This window comes from Coturnix japonica, unplaced genomic scaffold (assembly GCF_001577835.2).
Source record: "Coturnix japonica isolate 7356 unplaced genomic scaffold, Coturnix japonica 2.1 chrUnrandom548, whole genome shotgun sequence".
Classification (NCBI taxonomy): Eukaryota; Metazoa; Chordata; class Aves; order Galliformes; family Phasianidae; genus Coturnix; species Coturnix japonica.
This window is the reverse complement of record NW_015439929.1, coordinates 18,596-25,422: the sequence shown is the minus strand read 5'-3', so window position 1 is coordinate 25,422 and position 6,827 is coordinate 18,596. Positions and strand designations below refer to the sequence as shown.

General features: G+C 54.4%; 1 long non-coding RNA gene across 1 annotated transcript; it reads left to right on the top strand.

Annotated features, from left to right (window-relative positions):
• Positions 1–5,249: 5,249 nt before the first annotated feature.
• LOC107307334 lies at positions 5,250–6,821 on the top strand. The gene is made up of 3 exons (XR_001552381.2): positions 5,250–5,384; positions 5,617–5,662; positions 6,621–6,821. It is a non-coding gene; the product is annotated as an uncharacterized LOC107307334 (long non-coding RNA).
• The last annotated feature ends 6 nt before the right edge of the window (positions 6,822–6,827 follow it).

Genomic DNA, 6,827 nt, shown 5'->3' with positions numbered 1-6,827 from the left:
CTAAAGAACCCCAACCAGCTTCAAAATAACCCAAAACCCAGCTCAAAGAACCACAAAACCACCCCTAAAATGGGCACAAGGAATTGAAATCTGCCCCAAAACCAGCACAAACGACCCCAAAAGCAAGCTCCCAAACAACCCCAAAACCGCTCCCAAAACGGGTATAAGGCAACCGAAATCTGCCCTAAAACCAGCACAACGACCCCAAAAGAGCTCAAAGATCCCCAAAAACCGCACAAGGAGCCCTAAATCTGCCCAAAACCAGCACAAACGACCCCCAAAAGCAGCCTAAAGAACCTCCCAAAACCAGCTCAATCCCAGAAACCAGCATAAAGAAACCCAAAACCAGCTCAAAATGCCCCATAAGGGTCCACCAGATGCTCCCATAGAGTCCCTAGATACCCCATAGACCATTAGATGCCCCATAGCAGTCTCTTCGACGTACCCTTATGAGGCCATAGGAACCCTTCTCCTTCTGGATGCCCCATAAGACCCATAGGATAACCCACAGGACCCCATAAATTTACCCCACAGACCCATAAATACCCCATAGGACCCCATAAATACCCCCATAGGACCCCGATGGGTCCCCCCCATTATCCCCAATCTCACCGCTGGCGGCCTCCTTCCTTCCTCCTCTTCCTCCTTCTGGATACCCATAAGACCCCAAGATACCCATAGAACCCTATTACCCCATTCTCCCCAACGGCGCCTCCTCCTCCTTCTGGACACCCCAATAAATACCCCATTAGCTACCCCATAGGACCCATAAGAGCACATAAATTACCCCATTAGACCCCATAGGCTCTAGATACCCATATCCCCCTATCCCTCATCTCTCACCCGCCGGCGCCTCCTCCTCCTCCTCCTTCTGTATGCCCCATAAGACCCACAGATACCCATAGGACCCCATTATACCCATAGGTTCCCGATTTATCCCCCACATCTCACCCGCCGGCGCCACCTCCTCCTCCTTCTGGACTACCCCATAAGACCCATAAATACCCATAGGACCCCATAGATACCCCATAGACCCCAATAAGATACCCATAGGAACCCCTGGATGCCCTATAAGGGTCCACGGCTGCCCCATTAGAGCCCCTGGATGCCCCATAGGACCCACAGATGCCCAATAGCAGTCTCTCATACCCTATAGGGTCCATAGGAAACCTTCCTCCTCTCCTCCCTTCTGGATACCCCATAAGACCCCATAGATACCTCCATAGGGGCTTCATAAATTCCCATAGGAGTCCCTAGGACACCTATAGGAGTCCACGTATTGCTTCATTTAGGGGGTCCATGGGTGCCCTTGTAGGGAACCCATGGATGCCCATAGGGTCCCTAGATACCCATAGATACCCATAGTGGTCTCCCTATCCCACCCATGCCCCTCCCTCCCCTTATCCCCTCATCCTCACCCACAAATACCCCACATGACCCCATAAAATACCCCATAAATTACCCCATAGGACCCCATAAATACCCATAGGACCCCATAAATACCCCATATCCCCTCATTCTCTCCACCCGCCGGCGCCTTCCTCCTCCTCCTCCCTTCTGGATGCCCCATAAGGGACCCCTAGATACCCCATAGACCCCATAGATACCCCATTAGACCCCCAGTAATCTCACCCGCTTTGGTGCCTTCCTTCCTCCTTCTGGCATTTGCCCATAGGACCCCATAGATACCCCACAGGACCCCATAAATACCCCATATCCTTCCCCCATATCCCCCTCATCTCTCACCCACAGCGCCTCGCTCCTCTCCTCCTTCTCCTTCTGGATGGCCCATTAAGAACCCCATAGGACCCCCTAAATACCATAGGACCCCATAGATACCCATAGGACCCCATAGATTACCCCATAGGACCCCCATATATCCCCCATATCTTCCCACCGGCGCCCCTCCTCCATTCTGAGACCACCCATAAAATACCCATAGCTTACCCCATAGGACCCCATTAAGAGCCCTAAATAACCCCATAGGACCCATAAGGACCCTATAGATACCCCATGATCCCCCCCTATCCCCTCATCTCTCACCCGCTGGCGCCTCCTCCTCCTCCTCCTGTTGGATACCCATAGGAAACCCCCCCCCATAAATTAACCCCATAGGACCCCAAAGAAAGCCGATAAAATACCCCAAGGACCTCATAAGGTCCCCCCTATTCCCCATATCTCACCCGCCACGCCTCCTCCTCCTCCTCCTTCTGGCATGCCCCATAGGACCCCATAGATACCCCATAGGACCCCATAAATACCCCATAGTACCCATAGGACCCATAAGAGCCCAAAAATACCCCCTATCCCCCCCTATCCCTCATCTCTCACCCACTGGCGCCTCCTCCTACCTCCGTCCTTCTTGGACACCCCATAGGACGCCATAAAATACCCCATGATGACCCATAAATTACCCTATAAGACCCATAAATACCCCATAGATCCCCATATCTCACCCCGCCGGCGCCTCCTCCTCCTCCTCCTTCTGGGTACCCCATTAGGACCCCATAATACCCCATAGGACCCTGGATTACCCCTATAAAAGGTCCACGGATGCCCCATAGAGCCCCTAGAGCCCCATAGGACCCATAGATGCCCATTAGCAGTCTCTAGATACCCTATAGGGTCCATAGGAACCCTCCTCCTCCTCCTCCTTCTGGATACCCCATAGGACCCCATAAATACCCCATAGCTACCCCCATAGGACCCCATAGATACCCCATAGATACCCCATTAACCCCATATCTCACCCGCCGGCGCCTCCTCCTCCTCCTCCTTCTGGATACCCCATAGGACCCCATAGATACCCCATAGGGAACCCTGGATTACCCTATTAAAGGGTCCCACGGCTGCCCCATAAGAGCCCTAGATGCCCATAGGACCCATTAGATTGCCCCATAGCAGTCTCTAGATACCCTATAGGGTCCATAGTGAACCCTTCCTCCTCTCCTTCCTTCTCATGATACCCCATAGACCCATTAAATTTTACCCCATAGCTACCCCCATAGGACCCCATAGATACCCATAGATACCCCATTTAACCCCCATATCTCACCCACGCCGGCGCCTCTCCTCCTCCTCCTCCTCCTTCGGGTCGTGTATCAGCAGCCACAGCAGCTTCATTCCCCGCTGGGTTCCTTCCTCGCTCAGCCGCCCGTTGAGTCCAATTCACTCCCCCTCCAACAAAATCGGGACCTTCGGGTTTCGCTTCTTTCCATCACGCGCTTTCATCTTTCCTCTTTCCTTTATCGGGTCTCGGTGTTATCAACTGGGGCCGCTATTCAGCTTTGTGGGTATCAGCTGGGTTGATATCAGCCTTTATGGGGTATTCAGCTGGGTGATATCAGCTTTATGGGTATCACCGCGAGCGCTATCACCCGACCCTTCCTCCCTCGTTCCTCCTCCTCTTCCTCCTCATCCATCCAGCATCCCCCCCCAACATCTTGCGGCTCTTCCTCAGCACAGAGCTTCTTCATCTTCCTCTTTCTTCCTCTTCATCCTCTTCTTTCCTCCTCCTCTTCCTCCCAGCTCTTAAAGGACCGAACCTTTCTGTTTCCCCAATACAAGGCCCTGATCCTCCGCTTCCTCCCCACCTCCACCTCCACCAACCTCCACCTCCGCTTTCTTCGGGCCCAGCCGCCAACATACTCGGCGTCCAACGCTTCTTGAAGCCTGTGAGCCAATTCAACTTTAAGGCCTTTCGATCGAGACCACGACAGACCTAATTCGGCCCGGAAGCTCCGGTCACCTTCAACCTCTTCACGTCCATGGCCGGTGGAAGCGAGAAATAGAAATGAAAGGAGAAAGAGATATGGAAGGGGATAGGCGGAGGAAATAGGGGGGGTAATGGGCGATAAAGGAGGAAATAGGGGGTTAAAGGAGGGATAAAGGAGGAAATAGGGGGGTAAATGGGGGGATAACAGAGGAAAATAGGGCGGGTAAGGGTGTTAATAGGGGGGTAAAGGGAGCGGAAATAGGGGGATAAAGGGGAATAAAGGAGGAAATAGGGGGGTAAGGGTGTTTATAGGGGGGTAAAGGGAGGGAATAAGGGATAAAGGGGGGAATAAGAGGATAAAAAGGGGGAGATAGCGGGGTTTAGGAGGAAATAGGGGGATTAAAGGGATGGGCAATAAGGGATTAAAAAAGGGGGGAATTAGGGGCTAAAAAGGAGGAAATAAGGGGATAACAGGAGTGGAAATAGGGGGGTAAAGGAGGAAATAAGGGGCTAAAAAGCGGGGATTTAGCTAGAGGGCAAATAAGGGGCTTAAAAACGGAGAAAATAGGGCAAATAAAAGGAGGGATATACCCAAGGGAAATAGGGGGGTTAAAGGGAGGAAAAAATAAGGGGGATAAAAGGGGGATTATAGAGCGGAAATAGGGGTTAAAGGGAGGAAAATAAAGGATTAAGGGGGGGAATAGGGAATAAGAGAGGGAAATAGGGGGTTAAAAAGGAAGAAAAGAAGGGGGATAGAGAGGGAAATAGGGGGATAAAGGGGGAGTATAGAGGGAAAATAGGGGATAAAGGGGGGAAAATAAGGGGGATGAAAGCGGGTAGAGAGGGAATAGGGGATAAAGGCAAAGGGGGGAAATAAGGGGATAAAGGGGGAATATAGAGGGAAATAAGGGGGGATATAGGGAATAAAGGGGGGGATATAGGGAATAAAGGGGGGCTATAGGGACTGAAGGGAAGCGGAAGGAGCGACGCTGAGGGAGGGCCCGGCTTGAAGCTGAGGGGAGGGGGGAGCTCTAAGAGAGGGAAGGAAGGAGGGGGGGGGGGTTCGATCGTTCTTCAAGCCCCCCCCAAAGGTTAACGGGGGGGGGAACGGAAGGGAAACCGGCCCAGGAGAGGAGGAGGAGGAAGAGGAGGGAGGGAGGAAGGGCGGCGCTTCAGGGTTAGGCCGAAGCGCGGCGGCGGCTGCGGGAGCGCGGCCTCCTCCGCTGCCTCCTCGGCGCCTCCCGCCCGCGCACTGCGCATGCGCCGCGCACCCGGCGCACGCGCGCCACTAGGGCGGCGCATGCGCGCTGCGCACCCTCCCTCCTGCTCCAGAACATCGCGCATGCGCTGTGCTCACTAGCCGAGCGGTTGCGCATGCGCGACGCGCGCTCGCTCCTCACCTACGTGCCGCGCGGCGCCCCCCGCCCCGTTGTAAGAGCTTGGATTTTCTCATTGGATCGCTCGCAGCCAATCAGAGAGCGGGATTGGTCGCGGTCTGCCTAGCGACGCGGAAAGCTGGTTGGTGATTGGTTAAGAGCGAGGAGCGCCTTCTTCGCCCGCTTCCCGCCGCCGCGCGCCCGCCGCCATTTTGTGAGGGTTCCTCAAGGGGGTGGAGGGCGGCGGGGCCGGGCCTGGGGGCGGCCCTGTGTGTTTAACGGGGCCCATGAAGGTGAATGGGGATCCACAGGGTGAGGGGGGAACCGAATGAGGCCCGAGGAGGGGATAAACGGAGCCCGGATGGAGGCGGGAGGGTTGGTGCGTAGAAGGCTGAGGGAAAATGGTGGCGGCCGTGAGGGGGAGCGGAGGGCTGAGGGGGGAAAGGCCGCGTCTGAGAGGGTCTGTGGTGGTTTAATGGGGGTTTAATGGGGTTTTAATGGGGGTTTATGTGGTTTTTCTTGCAGCTGTGTGGAGAGAAAGAGGCCGGATGGTGCCCGGAGCTGCTGCTGTGTGAGGAACGGGAGAATAAAGAGTGAAAATAAGCGGAAAGTGGTTAAAAAGGGGGTGTGAGCCATATAGAGGGCATATAGGGTGCTTTGAGGCCACATAAGGGGTCTTAGAGGCCATATAAGGGGTTTAGAGGCGATATAAGGGGGTTTTGAGGCCATATAGTGGGTCTCAGAGGCTGTATAGGGGTCTTTGAGGCCATATAAGGGGGCTTTGAGGCCGTATAGGGGGTCTTAGATGCCACATAGGGGGTCGTTGAGGCCATATAAGGGGTCTTTGAGGCCATATAGGGGGTTTAGAGGCCATATAAGGGGGCTGTGAGGCCATACAGGGGGTCTTTGAGGCCATATAAGGGGTTTAGAGGCCATATAGGGGGTCATTGACACAGTATAGGGGGTCTTAGAGGCCATATAGGGGGTCTTAGAGGTCATATAGGGAGTCTCAGAGGCCATATAGGGGATCTTAGAGGCCATATAGGGGTCTTAGAGGCCGTATAGGGGGCTTTGAGGCCATATAGGGGGTCCTAGAGGCCATATAAGGGGTTTAGAGGCCCTATAGGGGGTCTTTGAGGCCACATAGGGGGTCTTTGTGGCCGTATAAGGGATCTTAGAGGCCATATAGGGGGTCTTAGAGGGTGTATAAGGGGTCTTAGAGGCCATTAGGGGGCTTTGAGGCCGTATAGGGGGTCTTAGAGGCCATATAGGGGATCTTAGAGGCCATATAGGGGGTCCTAGAGGCCATATAGGGGGTCCTGTCCCCATATTGGGGTCTTCCTGCCCCCATATCCCCATATAGGGACCCTTTGGGGGTTCCTATCCCCATTAAGGGGGTCCCTATCCCCATATTAGGGGGTCCTTGTCCCCATATTGGGGGTCCTTGTCCCCATATTGGGGGTCCTTGCCCCCATATAAGGGGGTCCCTATTCCCATATTGGTGCCCCATAAAGGGTCTTTATATATAGGATTTGAATTGCTCACGTGAGCGTTCGCTGCAATCCCATTGGCTGTCAGCACGCGCTCCGGAAGTAGCTCCGGCGTCAAAGACAGGAAGTGACGCCATTTTGATGCTGCGGCCTCAGGAAGTGACGCCATTTTGAGGTGGCGGAGGCCGGAAGTGACGCCATTTTGAGGCGGCGGAGGCCCGAGGCGGGAGCGGCGGTTTGAGGCGG